This window comes from Eumetopias jubatus, unplaced genomic scaffold, assembly GCF_037043125.1.
Source record: "Eumetopias jubatus isolate StellerSeaLion01/CBP00866 unplaced genomic scaffold, mEumJub1_p1.0 scaffold_1, whole genome shotgun sequence".
Classification (NCBI taxonomy): domain Eukaryota; kingdom Metazoa; phylum Chordata; class Mammalia; order Carnivora; family Otariidae; genus Eumetopias; species Eumetopias jubatus.
In genome coordinates this window covers 121,778,192-121,794,109 of record NW_028274807.1, presented here as the reverse complement: position 1 = coordinate 121,794,109, position 15,918 = coordinate 121,778,192, and the positions used below count along the sequence as shown (strand labels likewise).

The 15,918-nt window shown below is 41.0% G+C and overlaps 1 protein-coding gene across 1 annotated transcript in view; it reads right to left on the bottom strand.

Annotated features, from left to right (window-relative positions):
- CEP70 (centrosomal protein 70) overlaps nt 1-14,413 on the bottom strand; it is an 89,476-nt gene extending 75,063 nt beyond the window's left edge. Inside the window, exons 1-2 of the mRNA XM_028099251.2 lie at nt 14,378-14,413; nt 12,379-12,480 (exon numbers count right to left, since the gene is read on the bottom strand). The gene's annotated coding sequence lies outside the window, so the exon portion shown is untranslated. The remainder of the gene's footprint in view (nt 1-12,378; nt 12,481-14,377) is intronic.
- Between the last annotated feature and the right edge of the window lie 1,505 nt (nt 14,414-15,918).

Below are 15,918 nucleotides of genomic sequence, written 5' to 3'. Positions count from 1 at the left end.
GGATGGGGTGGCTGGGTGATGGACATTGGGGAAGATATGTGCTACAGTGAGCGCTGTGAATTGTGTAAGACTATTGAATCACAGACCTGTACTTCTGAAACAAACTTCTGTACTTCTGAAATGCAACATATTTTAAGAAAAAAGAAAAAGAAGAAGATAGCAGGAGAGGAAGAATGAAGGGGAGTAAGTCAGAGGGGGAGACGAACCAGGAGAGATGACGGACTCTGAAAAACAAACTGAGGTTTCTGGAGGGGAGGAGGGTGGGGGGATGGGTTAGCCTGGTGATGGGTATTGAGGAGGGCACATTCTGCATGGAGCACTGGGTGTTATGAACAAACAATGAATCATGGAACACTACACCAAAACAAATTATGTAATATATGGTGATTAACATAACAATAAAAAAATAAAAAAAAAACACACACCCCACTCGGCACGGGACCAAACACTTCCCACAACAAGCAAAGAGAACCTCTGCAGACAACTGGACTGAAGGAAAAACCCTGTTTTTCAACCAGGACTCAACAGCAGAGCACAAGCAACACACAGAGGAGACACTCCCTGAAGGTCCTAGGGAACAGGGGAACGCCACACTGAAGGGAGCTACAGGACCTCTTCTTCAAAAGACTATTACCGTCAAAAGCAAGAGACATAGCTGACTCCAAACACAAAGAAACAAACACAGAGAGTTAGACAAAATGAGAAGACAGAAAATAAGTCCCAAATGAAAGAACAGGACCAAACACCAACAAAAGACCTAAGTGAAATGGATACAAGTAATATGCCTGATGGAGAATTTAAAGTAATGAAGAAACTCACTGGACTTGAGAAAAGAGTGGAGGACATTAGTGAGGACCTTAACAAAAAGATTAAAAAAAAAAATCAGAGATGAAGAACATAATAAATCAAATTAGAAATACACTACACAGAATAAATAGCAGGCTAGAGAAAGCAGAGGAACAAATTAATGACCTGGAAGACAGGGTAATGAAAAGTAACCAAGTTGAGCAAACAAAATATGCAAATTGAGAATATACTCGGGGAACTCAGTGACTCCATCAAGCATAATAACATTTGCATTACAGGAACCTCAAAAGAAGAGACAGAAAAGGGGGCAGAAATTTATTTGAAAAAATAATAGCTTAAAAGTTCCCTAATCTAAGGAAGAAACAGATATCTAGATCCAGAAGGCACAGAGATTCCCAAAAAAATTCAACCCAAGGAGGTCCACATCAAAACACATGATTAAAATGGCAAAAAGTAGTGATAAAGAAAAAAAATTTAAAGCAATAAAAGAAAAGAAGACACTTACATGTAAGTATAAAGCTATCAGCAAATTTTTCAGCAGAAGCTATGCAGGCCAGAAGAGAGTGGCATGATATATTCAAAGTGCTAGTAGGGAAAAACCTGCAGCCAAGAATACTCTATCCAGCAAGGCTGTCATTCACAAAAGAAGGAGAAATAAAGACTTCCTCAAACAAAAAAACTAAAGGAATTCATGACCTTTAAGCCAGCCCTACAAGAAATATTAAATGAGTGGAAAGGACCATAAGTGAGAATATGAAAAGTAAAAAATATAAAAGCAGTAAAAATAAGCATTTCTGTAAAAATCATGCAAGGGATTCATAAAATAGAAGGATATAAAATATAACACCATATATCTAAAATGTGGAGAGGACAAAAGTAAAGGAAGGGTTCAAACTTAAGTGACCTCAAACCTATCACAGACTGCTAGACGCAGATGATGTTATATACAAACTTAACAGTAACCACAAATCAGAAACCAGTAATAAATATGCAAGGGATAAAGAGAAAGAAAGCCAAGTATATCACTAAAGAAAGTCAACAAACTATGAAAGAGAACAAGAGAAGATCAGAGAAAAACTACAAAAACAACCACAAAACAAGTAACAAAATGGCAATACATACCTATCAAGAAATATTTTGAATGCAAATAGACTAAATGCTCAAATCAAAACACATACGGTGACAGAGTGGATTAAAAAAAAAAACCAAGACCCAACTGTATGCCGCCTATAAGACTCATTTCAGATGTAAAGACACCTGCAGACTGAAAGTGAGAGCATGGGGAAGCTGGGGTAGCAATACTTCTACTGGACAAAATATATTTTAACACATTTTTTAAAAGATTTTACTTATTTATTTGAGAGAGAGAACATGAGTGGGGTGAGGGGCAGAGGGAGAAGCAGATTCCCCACTGAGCGGGGAGCCCAATGCGGGGCTCAATCCCGGGACTCCGGGATCATGACCAAGCTGAAGGCAGACATTTAACTGACTGAGCTACCCAGGTGCCCCTGGACAAAACAGACTTTAAAACAAAAACTGTAGGGCGCCGGGGTGGCTCAGTCGTTAAGCGTCTGCCTTCGGCTCAGGTCATGATCCCAGAGTCCTGGGATCGAGTCCCGCATCGGGCTCCCTGCTCAGCGGGGAGCCTGCTTCTCCCTCTGTCTCTCTCTCTCTGTCTCTTATGAATAAATAAATAAAATCTTAAATAAATAAATAAATAAAACAAAAACTGTAACAACAAAGGACTGTATAATAAAAAAGGGAACAATACAATAAGAGGATATAATAATTGTCAATATTTATGCATCTAACATGGGAGCACCCAAATACATAAGACAGTTAATAACAAACAAAGGAAGTAATTGATAGTAATACAATAATAGCAGGGAACTTTAACACCCCACTTACAACAATGGACAGATCATCCAAACAGAAAATCAACAAGGAAACAGTGCCTTTGAATGACACACTGGACTAGATGGGTCTAACAGATATATTAAGAACATCCCATCCACAAACAGATTACACATTCTTTTCAAGTGCACATGGAACATGAGCAGAACATATCACATATTAAGCCACAAAACAAGTCTCAACAAATTCAAAAAGATCAAAGTCATATTATGCATCTTCTCTGACCACAACACTATAAAACTAGAAATCAACTACAACAAAAAATGTGGAGCCTACTAAACAATGAATGGGTCAACCAAGAAATCAAAGAATAAATAAAAATTACATTAAAACAAATGAAAAATGAAATCACAATGGTCCAAAATCTTTGAGATGCAGCAAAATCATCTCTTCTAAGAGAGTTTATAGCAATACAGGCCAATCTCAAGAAGAAAAATCTCAAACAACCTAACCTTACACCTAAAGGAGCTAGAAAAAAACACTCCCAACAAACAAACAAAAAACCTCCCAAAAAACTAAAGTCCAGAACCAGACCACTTCATAAGGGAATTCTACCAAACATTTAAAGAGAGTTAATACCTATTCTTCTCAAACTTTTCTAAAAAATAGAAGAGGAGGGGCGCCTGGGTGGCTCAGTCGTTAAGTGTCTACCTTTGGCTCAGGTTGTGGTCCCAGGGTCCTGGGATCGAGCCCCACATCGGGCTCCCTGCTCCATGAGAAGCCTGCTGCTCCCTCTCCCACTCCCTCTGCTTGTGTTCCCTCTCTCACTGTGTCTCTCTCTGTCAAATAAATAAATAAAATCTTTAAAAAAATAAAAAACAGAAGAGGAAAGTAAACTTCCAAATTCATTCTATGAGGCCAGCATTACCCTGATACCAAAACCAGGTAAAGATACTACAGCGCACCTGGGTGGCTCAGTCGTTAAGCATCTGCCTTCGACTCAGGTCATGATCCCAGAGTCCTGGGATCAAGCCCCGCATCAGGCTCCCTGCTCAGTGGGAAGACTGCTTCTCTCTCTCCCACTCCCCCTGCTTGTGTTCCCTCTCTTGCTCTCTCTCTCTGTGAAAAAATAAAATCTTAAACCTTTTTTAATTAAAAAAGAGAGCTACAGGCTGGTATCTCTGATGAACATAGATGCAAAAATCCTCAACAAAATACTGACAAACTGAATCTAGCAATACATTAAAAAAATCATTCATCAAAATCAAGTGGGACTTACTCCTGGGATGCAAGGTTAGTTCAATATTCACAAATCAATCAATGTGATACATCACATCAACAAGAGAAAGGATAAAAACCATATGATCATTTCAATGGATAAATTAAAAGCATTTGACAAAGTACAACATCCATTCATGATAAAAACCCTCAACAATATAGATTTAGAGGAAAAATGCCTCAACATAATAAAGGCTATATATGAAAAATCCATAGCTAACTTCATACTCAATGGGGAAAAACTGAGAGCTTTTCCTCTAAGGTCAGGAAGAAGACAAGGATGTCCACTCTCACCACTTTTATTCAACATAGTACTGGAAGTCCTAGCCACAGCAATCAAAAAACAAAAAGAAATTAAAAGCATCCAAAATGGTAAGGAAGAAGTAAAACTTTTACTATTTGCAGATGACATGATACTATCTATAGAAAACCCTAAAGACTCCACCAAAAAACTACTAGAACCGATAAATGAATTCAGTAGTCGCAGGATACAAAATCACTGTAGAGAAATCTGTTGTATTTCTATACACTAATAATGAAGCAGCAGAAAAAAAAATTAAGAAAATAATCCCAGGGCACCTGGGTGGCTCAGTCGGTTAAGGATCCAACTCTTGATTTCACCTTAAGTCATGATCTCACGGTCATGAGATGGCACGATGGAGCCCTGCATCCGGCTCCACTCGGCTGAGAGTCTGCTGGGGATTCTTTCTCTCCCTCTTCCTCTGCCCCGCCCCACACCATGTGCTCTCTCTCACTGGCACACGTGCGCGTGCTCTCTCTCAAATAAATCTTTAAAAAGAAACAATCCCATTTACAATTGCACCAAAAATAATAAAATACCTAGAAATAAACTTAACCAGGAGATGAAAGACCTGTACTCTGAAAACTGTAAAACGCTGATAAAAGAAATTAAGACAACACAAAGAAATGAAACACAATCCACGCTCGTGGATTAGGAGAACAAATACTGTTAAATTGTCTACGCTACCCAAAGCAATCTACACATTTAATGTAATCCCTATCAAAACACCAATAGCATTTTTCACAGAACTAGAACAATCTTAAAATCTGTATGGAACCACAAAAGACTTTAAATAGCCAAAGCAATCTTGAAAAAGAGAAAACAAAACTGGAGGTATCACAATTCCATATTTCAAATTATATTACAAAACTATAGTAAAAAAAAACAGTATGGTACTGGAACAAAAACAGACACATAGATCAATAGAACAGAATAGAAAACCCAGAAACAGGGGTACCTAGCTGACTCAGTTGGGAGAGCACAGGACTATTGATCTTGGGATTGTGAGTTCAAGCCATGTTGGATGTAGAGATTACTTAAAAAAAAGAAAAGAAAAGAAAACCCAGAAATAAGCCCACAATTATATGGTCAGTTAATCTTCAACAAAGGAGGAAAGAATATGCAAAGGGAAAGACAGTCTCTTCAATAAGTGGTGTTGGGGGGGGCGCCTGGGTGGCTCAGTCATTAAGCGTCTGCCTTCGGCTCAGGTCATGATCCCAGAGTCCTGGGATCAAGCCCCACATCGGGCTCCCTGCTCCACTGGAAGCCTGCTTATCCCTCTCCCACTCCCCCTGCTTGTGTTCCCTCTCTCGCTGTGTCTCTCTCTGTCAAATACATAAATAAAATCTTTAAAATAAATAAATAAATAAATAGTGTTGGGAAAACTGGACAGCTACATGTAAAAGAATGAAACTGGACTACTTTCTTACACCATACACAAAAATAAACTCAAAATGGATTAAAGACCTAAATGCAGACCTGAAACCATAAAAATCCTAGAAGAGAGCAGAGGCAGTAATTTCTCTGACACTGATGGTAGTGATATCTTTCTAGATAGGTCTCCTGAGGCAAGGGAAATAAAAGCAAAAATAAACTATTGGGACTACATCAAAATAAAAAGCTTCTGCACAGCAAAGGAAACAACCAACCAAACTAAAAGGCAACCTACAGAATGAGAGAAGATATTTGCAAATGACATATCTGATAAAGGGTTAGTATCCAAAACATTTGAAGAACTTATACAACCCAATACCGAAAAAACAAATAATCCAATTAAAAATGGGCAGAGGACATAAACAGACATTTCTTCAAAGATGACATACAGATGGCCAACAGGCACATGAAAACATGCTCAATTATCACTCATCATCAGGGAAATGCAAACCAAAACCACAATGATATATTATTTCATACCTCTCAGAATGGCTAAAATCAAAAACTCAAGTACTGACAAGGATGTAAAGAAAAAGGAACCCTTGTGCACCGTTGGTGGGAATGCAAACTGGTACAGTCACTGTGTGAGACGATATGGAGGTTCCTCAGAAAACTAAAAATAGAGCCACCCTATGATCCAGTAATCATGCTACTGGGTATTTATCCAAAAAATATGAAAACACTAATTCAAAGGAATACATGCACCCTTAGTTTATAGCAGTATTATTTATAATAGCCAAACTACGGAAGCAGCCCAAGTGTTCATTGATAGATGAATGGAAAAAGAAGATGCAATATATATCCAATGGAATATTATTCGGCTATAAAACAGTATGTATGAACCTAGTGGGTATTATACTAGGTGAAATAAGTCACTCAGAGAAATACAAATACCATATGATTTCACTCATGTAGAATTTAAGAAACAAAACAGAGCAAAGGGATAAAAAAGAGACAAACCAAAAAAAAAAAGACTCTTAACATGAAGGAACTGGAACTCAGATACACTGCTGATGGTCACGTAAAATAGGACAACCACTTTGAAAAACACTTTGGCAGTTTTTTAAAAAGGTTAACTATACACCTAAGACCCAGCCATTCCATTCCTAGGTATTTACCCAAGAGAAATGAAAGCATATGACCACACAAAGACTTATACATAAAAGTTAAGAGATTTATCTGTAATAGCCAGGAACTGAAAACTCAAATGTCCATCAAAACTGAATGGATACACAAACTAGTATATGGACACAATGGAATACCTCTCAGCAATAAAAACGAATAAACCTTCAAAAAAAAAAAAAAAGGAATAAACTATTGATATATGCAACAACACATATGAACCAGAAAACACTTACACTGAGTAAAAAAAGCCGAAGATTTACATACTGTATGACTCCATTTATATAAAATTCTAGAAAACAAAAACTAATCTAATCTAAGTAGATCAATGGTGGCTAGGGGAACGAGAGGCTGGAAAGATGGACCACAAAGGGGAACAAGGGAATTTTTGGGGTGATGGATATATGCACAATCTTGATTGTGTGATGGTTTGACATATATATATATATATGTCAAAACTTATCAAGCTTTTTCGCAACGGGTTTGCCGCCAGAACACAGGTGTCGTGAAAACCACCGCTCAACCTAAACCAAAATGGGAAAGGAAAAGACTCACATCAACATCGTCGTCATTGGACACGTAGATTCGGGCAAGTCTACCACTACTGGTCATCTGATCTACAAATGTGGCGGGATCGACAAAAGAACTATTGAAAAATTTGAGAAGGAGGCTGCTGAGATGGGAAAGGGCTCCTTCAAGTATGCCTGGGTCTTGGATAAACTGAAAGCTGAACGTGAACGTGGTATCACCATTGATATCTCCCTGTGGAAATTCAAGACCAGCAAGTATTACGTGACCATCACTGATGCCCCAGGACACAGAGACTTTATCAAAAACATGATTACAGGCACATCTCAGGCTGACTGTGCTGTCCTGATTGTTGCTGCTGGTGTTGGTGAATTTGAAGCCGGTATCTCCAAGAATGGGCAGACCCGTGAGCATGCCCTTCTGGCTTACACACTGGGTGTAAAACAACTAATTGTTGGTGTTAACAAGATGGATTCCACTGAGCCACCCTACAGCCAGAAGAGATACGAGGAAATCGTTAAGGAAGTCAGCACCTACATTAAGAAAATTGGCTACAACCCCGACACAGTAGCATTTGTGCCAATTTCTGGTTGGAACGGTGACAACATGCTGGAGCCAAGTGCTAACATGCCTTGGTTCAAGGGATGGAAAGTAACCCGTAAAGATGGGAATGCCAGTGGAACCACACTGCTTGAAGCTCTGGATTGCATCCTGCCACCAACTCGTCCAACTGACAAGCCCTTGCGTCTGCCTCTCCAGGACGTCTACAAAATTGGTGGTATTGGTACTGTCCCTGTGGGCCGAGTCGAGACTGGTGTTCTTAAACCTGGGATGGTGGTCACCTTTGCTCCAGTCAATGTTACAACTGAAGTAAAGTCTGTTGAAATGCACCATGAAGCTTTGAGTGAGGCTCTTCCTGGGGACAATGTGGGCTTCAATGTCAAGAACGTATCTGTCAAAGATGTTCGTCGTGGCAATGTGGCTGGTGACAGCAAAAATGACCCACCAATGGAAGCAGCTGGCTTCACGGCTCAGGTGATTATCCTGAACCATCCAGGCCAAATCAGTGCTGGATATGCACCTGTGCTGGATTGTCACACGGCTCACATTGCTTGCAAGTTTGCTGAGCTGAAGGAGAAAATAGATCGTCGATCTGGAAAAAAGCTGGAAGATGGTCCCAAGTTCTTGAAATCTGGTGATGCTGCCATTGTTGATATGGTTCCTGGCAAGCCTATGTGTGTTGAGAGCTTCTCTGACTATCCTCCTCTGGGCCGTTTTGCTGTTCATGACATGAGACAGACGGTTGCTGTGGGTGTCATCAAAGCAGTGGACAAGAAGGCAGCTGGAGCTGGCAAGGTCACCAAGTCTGCCCAGAAAGCTCAGAAGGCTAAATGAATATTATCCCCAATACCTGCCACCCCAGTTTTAATCAGTGGTGGAAGAACGGTCTCAGAACTGTTTGTGTCAATTGGCCATTTAAGTTTAATAGTAAAAGACTGGTTAATGATGATAATGCATCGTAAAACCTTCAGAAGGAAAGGAGAATGTTTTGTGGACCATGTTTTTTTTGTGTGTGTGTGGCAGTTTTAAGTTATTAGTTTTTAAAATCAGTACTTTTTAATGGAAACAACTTGACCAAAAATCTGTCACAGAATTTTGAGACCCATTAAAACAAAAGTTTAATGAGAAAAAAAAAAAAACTTATCAAATAGTACACTTTAAATATGTGCAGCTTATTTTATATCACATATATCTCAATAAAGCTGTTTAAAAAATAAAACTTTACTGAAATGAAAAAATATATACATTTGAAATTACATATGGAAAGAGCATATCACATACTTGAGAATACTGACCCATCCTAATAAAATTACTAGACTTCAAAGAAAAAATTCTTTGGTCATCTAGAAAAAAAGAACAATGACTTATAAGGGGAAAAAATATTAGATTATCATCTGGCTTTAATATCAATGCTTTATACCAGAAGAAAAAAGAGTAATATATTTAAGAAACTCAAGGAAAAGAAGTGTGAACCAAGGATTTTATATCAGCAAAACTGACTTTCAAGTATAAAGAACACAAGCTCTTATCCCCATACAAGAACTTAGGGACTATTCCTTCCTGAGGAACCTAATAAAGGAGCACTGGGTAACCAAAATGATATATAGGGGCACCTGGATGGTTCAGCATCTGCCTTCGGCTCAGGTCATAATCCTGGGACCCTGGGATCCAGCCCTGCATTGGCCTCCCTGCTCAGTGGGGAGCCTGCTTTTCCCTCCCCCACTCCCCTGCTTGTGCTGTCAAACAATAAAAAATCTTAAAAAAAAAGGAGTTATATGGGACGCCTGGGTGGCTCAGTCGGTTAAGCGTTTGCCTTCGGCTCAGGTCATGATCCCAGGGTCCTGGGATCGAGTCCCACATCGGGCTCCTTGCTGAGCAAGGCCTGCTTCTCCCTCTGCCTGCCTCTGTCTCTCTCTCTCTGATAAATAAACAAAATCTTTAAAAAAAAAAAAGGGTTATAAAAGACATGTATCATATGACCTCACTGATATGAGGAATTCTTAATCTCAGGAAACAAACTGAGTGTTGCTGGAGTGGTGGGGGGTGGGAGGGATGGGGTGGCTGGGTGACAGACAGTGGGTAGGATATGTGCTGTGGTGAGCGCTGTGAATTGTGCAAGACTGGTGAATCATAGATCTGTACTTCTGAAACAAATAATGCAACATATGTTAAGAAAAAAGAAAAAGAAGAAGACAGCAGGATGGGAAGAATAAAGGGGAGTAAGTCAGAGGGGGAGACAAACCATGAGAGAAGATGGACTCTGAAAAACAAACTGAGGGTTCTAGAGGGGAGGAGGGTGGGGGGATGGGTTAGCCTGGTGATGGGTATTAAAGAGGGCACATTCTGCATGGAGCACTGGGTGTTACGCACAAACAATGAATCATGGAACACTACGTCAAAAACTAATGATGTAATGTATGGTGATTAACATAACAATAAAAAATTTTAAAAAATCAACCTTTTAAAAAAAAGGGGGTTATAGATACAATAGGAAATTAAATGAAAGCTCTATAGTCTCAATTTGTATTGGAAGTGTTTATATGCACTCATGAAATACTTAATCTTTAATGTGTGTGTGTCTCTATATAAATAGATGTAGGAATTCTAGCTCTGCCTACTGAAAAGCCTCGAACAATGACTATGGATCCCTAGCATACAGATTATGACCCTGAAATGCAATTTCCCTCTAAAAAAAAAAATCCAGTTTTTTGAAGAAATGGATGATTTCAGATTTCGGACAGAGCATTCAAGCTATCAGATAACAAGCAATCAGACTATTAAGGGTCATATCAAAAGAACAGGCTTAAATAGGCTCCCCGCTGGGCAAAGATGAGACAACATGAGCTTCAATAATGATAATGATTGCAATGAACTAAAACCCAACAAATATGTTTAAGTTCATGACCTTATACTGACATTCGATTTTCTAAAAGAATGGTCTTCAAAAGATAAGGAACATAAATGGAAAGAATCAAGCATTTATGCTGCCTTTCCTAAAGGAATTGTACAGCTGTGTATCCAGATGATAGATAAGGGACTAGCATGCCAATTAATAAGAAAAAAAAAAAAAGCCAGGATAGAATTAAAATACCACTGTTTGCAACCTTAAATGAATAGATACAGGCATGAAGTATCAACAGTTGCTGAGATCACAAAGAGAAACATAGGCACCTCCAATGGTCTTCCAAAACACTGCTTGAATCTGAGTCTGATCCAGTCCTGGATCCAGCTACCAATGTGCAGGAATTACCCAGGGCAGAACGTATTGAATTGTACATGAATTCATAATCAGCAAAATCCAGACTGTGGGAAGAGAAAACCTACAGATTTTTTTAAAAGATTTATTTATTTATTTGAGAGAGAGTCTCAAGCAGACTTTCCAGGCTGAGTATGGAGCCAAACTCGGGGCTCAATCTCATGACCCTGAGATCACAACCTGAGCCAAAACCAAGGGTCAGATGTTCAACTGACTGCACCACCCAGGCACCCTGGAAACCTACAGATATTTTAAAGGAGTTTTTAAGAGGGAACTGGGTGGCTCAGTTGGTTAAGTGTCTTACTCTTGGTTTCAGCTTAGGTCATGATCTCAGGGTCATGAGATGGAGCCCTGTATGAGGCTCCACGCTCAGGAGTCTGCTTGAGATTCTTTCCCTTTCCCTCCCTCTCTGGTCCTCTCCCCTCTCGTTCTCTCTGTCTAAAATAAATAAAATCTTAAAAAAAAAGTTCTTAATTTTTTTAATCAGCAAGGCTACACTATAGTGTCTAGAAATATACATTTATGAAAAAAAACTCAAACACAAGGAAGCAATTACTATAGAAGTCAGAAGAATGGCTACTAATGGGAGTACAGAAGTAACTGTGATTGACATGGAGCAATGGAGGGGCTCTGGCATGGTGATTCTACACCCTGATCTGAGTGGTATCATCTTATTTTAATAATTTATTAAGCTACACATTTGGTACATGTGTTCTTTTCTGTTTGACTTAATAAAAACTCATTTTATAATAAAATTTTTTTTTAAATAACAATAAAAACAAAAGTAATGAAAACCCAACCAAAAGAAAGCTGGTATAGCTCTGCAGCCAGGCTGACTGGATTTGAATTGTGGATTCTGCCACACAGCCAGGAAAATACTAATGACTCTGTGCCCTGATCTCATTATTATAAAATGAGGATTGTAAAAGTACTTAGCTCATAGGGGTGTTATGGAAATTAGGAGTTAATATAGAAAGAAAATAGAACAGTCCCTGGCTCATAGCAGGACAGAGTTGGTGATTAGTGTTGGTGACCACCAACTATGTGAATTAGTGTAGTTACTTAACCTCTCTGGACTTCAGTTTCCTTACCTGAGTTTAAAGTATCTACCTGATAGGATTACCAGGAGATCAAAAGGAAATATATGCAATGTATCTATTACAGTATTCAACAAATAACAGGTCTTTTCCATGGCCTCCCAACATCCAGAGAGAGTTATCTATCATATTAGACATACCTCAGTCATAGCAATTCCTCTTGCACTTTTCACCTGGTCATTTAAGTTGATCTCAATGAAATGATCACCCAGTGAGTCTCACGTCCAAAACTGGATCTTCATCTAGATTTCAAAAAGATAAACCAAAATCTTAAAATGTTCAACTTCCTAGTAAGAATGGTCTTGTGTCATTCCCAGAGCAGGCATCTATGGTACTGTTAAACACTGAACTCATGTAGGAACAACTGAAGTAACCACTGATGGACTCGACGCTCATCACCATGTGTCTTCTCCCTTCTCCTCTTTCCTCTCCCTGCTTTGTTGAAACATTTAGCTGGGAGTCCAGATTTATCATAACCTATCATCAGTTCTGACTTCTGGCTACAAAGGTAGATTATTCTCATTTGCAAGGGTACTAAAATGAAGCACTCTCAGACAAATACCACTAAACACAAAAGGCAAAGGCAAGAAGAAAAACTATCTCCTCAATTCCACTTGTGACCAAGCCCTCCTTTCCAGAGGTCCACGCTGGGAAATTAATGTTCTGATAGTGTGCACCAGCATTTTCCCCCACTATAAGCTGTGTCAGGACACAGATCTGGAACTTTGAGTCACAGGTAGAGACCAAATGTTTTCCAAAGACAAAGCTGATGCTATAGCTTTAATCAGTGCCATAACACACCTAAAGTAAGACTGTGGGAATAGGGGTTGCAAGATACTAGTTGGTTTGTAAATGGCATAAAAAGCCAAATGCAGAGAAGCAAAGCATGTTGTATCTTCTGGCACTGTCCAGGTTTCCAAGAGTCCTCTGGTAACTTATAAGCCCTTCATAGGTCTGAAGCCCAGGTAACAAGCATCATCCAATAAATGTAATTATTTTTCACCACTTTCTGGGGAAAAGCTGGAAATAACAAACCATGGCCTGTAATGATTCTTTCTCAATTGAGACATCAAAATCTGTAATCAACTATCTCAAAAGCATATATTTCACATTACTGCAATAAATGGAACAAGCAATGCTTTCAAAGTCTCTACTGTCAATTAAATACAAAAGCTCTACTCCAAAAACATGCCAGCATGCTGCTCATTTCTTAAGAAATGAATCTACTGCAAATAAGGAAATGGGAGTTAGGACTGAATGTCATCTCCACCCAATCACTCTGCCCCAGGAGAGGGTACACAAAAGGCCAGAACACGCCTCTCCCACTTTGAGGCAGAAGCTGCGGACAAAACCCCAGTCAGCCACCTCTTCCTCAAGGTGTGGCGGGGGAGGCCGGAGTCTACCAGGCAATACAGAAAGTAAAAACTAACTCACGCAGAGAACTGGAACCAATGTAGGTGATGCCAGCACAATGCTTAATATTATTATGGTTGGAAAATAAGTGGTAGTAGAAACCCTTTCTGTGCGATCTCTAGGTGCCGGATCCCAGCCTTCTGACATTTCCACCTCATTGCTTTTCTTCACAGAATCAATTTAGACTCCGCAGAAAGTCAGCGGGCCTCCGAATCTGCAATGAGCCTAATGAGCCGTTGGAAGGGCTACTCGCCTACTCCTTCGTGTATCCATCCCCCTTTCGCTCCGAGTCTTCTCTAGCCAAGCAACCTTCTCAGACACCTTGACACTGAAAAGCGAAGCGGGTGAGCTCTGGTCGACTCTTGTAGGCGGAGGAATCGCCCAGGACTTAACCGCAATCCAGTTTGCGCCAGGTATCATTCTAAACCTTACGCTTAAGGCCTCGTTTAACCTTCTCAATCCCCACCTATAACGCCAAGAATTACAAGCTGTACGCTACGCATGAAGAAACGGAGGCGCTGAGACATTAAATGAGCAGCCAAAGATGGCAGAGGCCGGGGAGCCAGGACTCGAACCAGGTTTCTCCAGGACCGCAACCCTTATACTGGGATTTTTAACTGGCGGGCTCTGTAGGCGCCCGGATAAGGGCCGTTCTGGCCATTCTCTCGGACCAGGCCAGGCCGGTCCCGGGGATGCTTCAGGGATGGGAAACCCAGCTCCACTCACCTTCCTCGGCCGTGGCCTCCCTCCAGCAGCGCGCCCGGCCCCGCCTCCGCGACCGTTACAGCGCCGCGGGAGGCCGGCCAATCGAGCAGGAGCGCGGCGAGAGGGCCCGCCTCGGCTCCTCCTCCGAACGCTGGAGCTGTTTTCTCCCACCTCCCGGCGGGTTGGGGGGGAGAGGGCGGGGACCGAGGGGTTTAGGTCGGCCCCGCGTCCCGTTCGCTCCGCTGCTGGGGGCGGGACTTACAGTCACGTAGACGAGAGTGCGCCGCGCTCACGGTGTGTGCTTGCGCACCGCCGTTGCACTTAATACAAACCCTGGCCTTGCAGGTGGTGTTGGTAGGCACCTGGAAACTCATTTGTCCGGAAGACCGCAGAAATACAAATTTGAGGCCGTTGGTGAAAATGAGGCCCCGGCAATGTAGCCAGCGCACACTGCCCTCCACACACATACTCGAGCTGTGACTGTGAGCCCTTGCTACAGGACTAGTCAACCTGTTCTCTAGGTTCCAGACCTTGCTGAGCACGGCAACACCTAGCATTTGGAGGACCCCAGTATGTGTCTGTTGATGACATTCTGCCCTTCCGTTCAGCATTTTCAAGTCTCCACCAAGTGTCAGGCCCTACATGAGGCTCCAGAAATGCAGAGGTGGCTGGCGGGAGATGCTCAAAGTCTAGTTAGGGGGATGAATATACGCTCTGAAATTAAGATCAGTGTGATAGGCATAATCAGAGAAGTTTACGCAGGGCGCAGAAGGGAAAGAGAAGAATTATCTAAATGGGTCACTTTAGTCTTCCTAGACCTGTGGGTCTCAACCCTGACTGCATATTAGAATCACGTGAGGAGCTGTGAAAACTTGGTGCTCAAGCCCCAGACGACTTAAATCAGAATCTCCAGGGTAGGACTCAAGTGTTAAGAGTTTGTCAATAGTGGGCGCCTGGGTGGCTCAGCTGGTTAAGCGACTGCCTTCGGCTCAGGTCATGATCCTGGAGTCCCGCATCGGGCTTCCTGCTCAGCAGGGAGTCTGCTTCTCCCTCTGACCCTCTTCCCTCTCGTGCTTTCTATCTCTCATTCTCTCTCTCTCTCAAATAAATAAATAAAATCTTTAAAAAAAAAAAAGAGTTTGTCAATAGTCTCTCCCCTCCCCCAAGTGATTCCAATGTGCAGCCAAGCTCAAGCACTGCAAACTTAGAGGAATACTCGAATTATTCTGAACAGTAGGAGTTCCCCAGCAATACAGGGAGGAAAGATATTTAGAAAAAACTTCATGTGCAAATTAAATAAGTTCAAAGCACATTATAATGCCTAGATCACAAGTGATCAGTAAACCTTATTGTTATTTTTTGTCATTAAACCTGGGCCCCTTTGGTACAGCTCATATCTGCCCTCTCCTGAAACCTAACTCCCAAAGCCTTTAAAAATATAATGGAACTTACTGAGGGTTTCCTGACGAAACTGAGTAGTATGTTCCATCCCTGGAGAGGCAGAGTAGGAAGGCCTTACGAGGTGTGCTAAGGACCTGGGACTTTATCCAGCGGGTGATGGG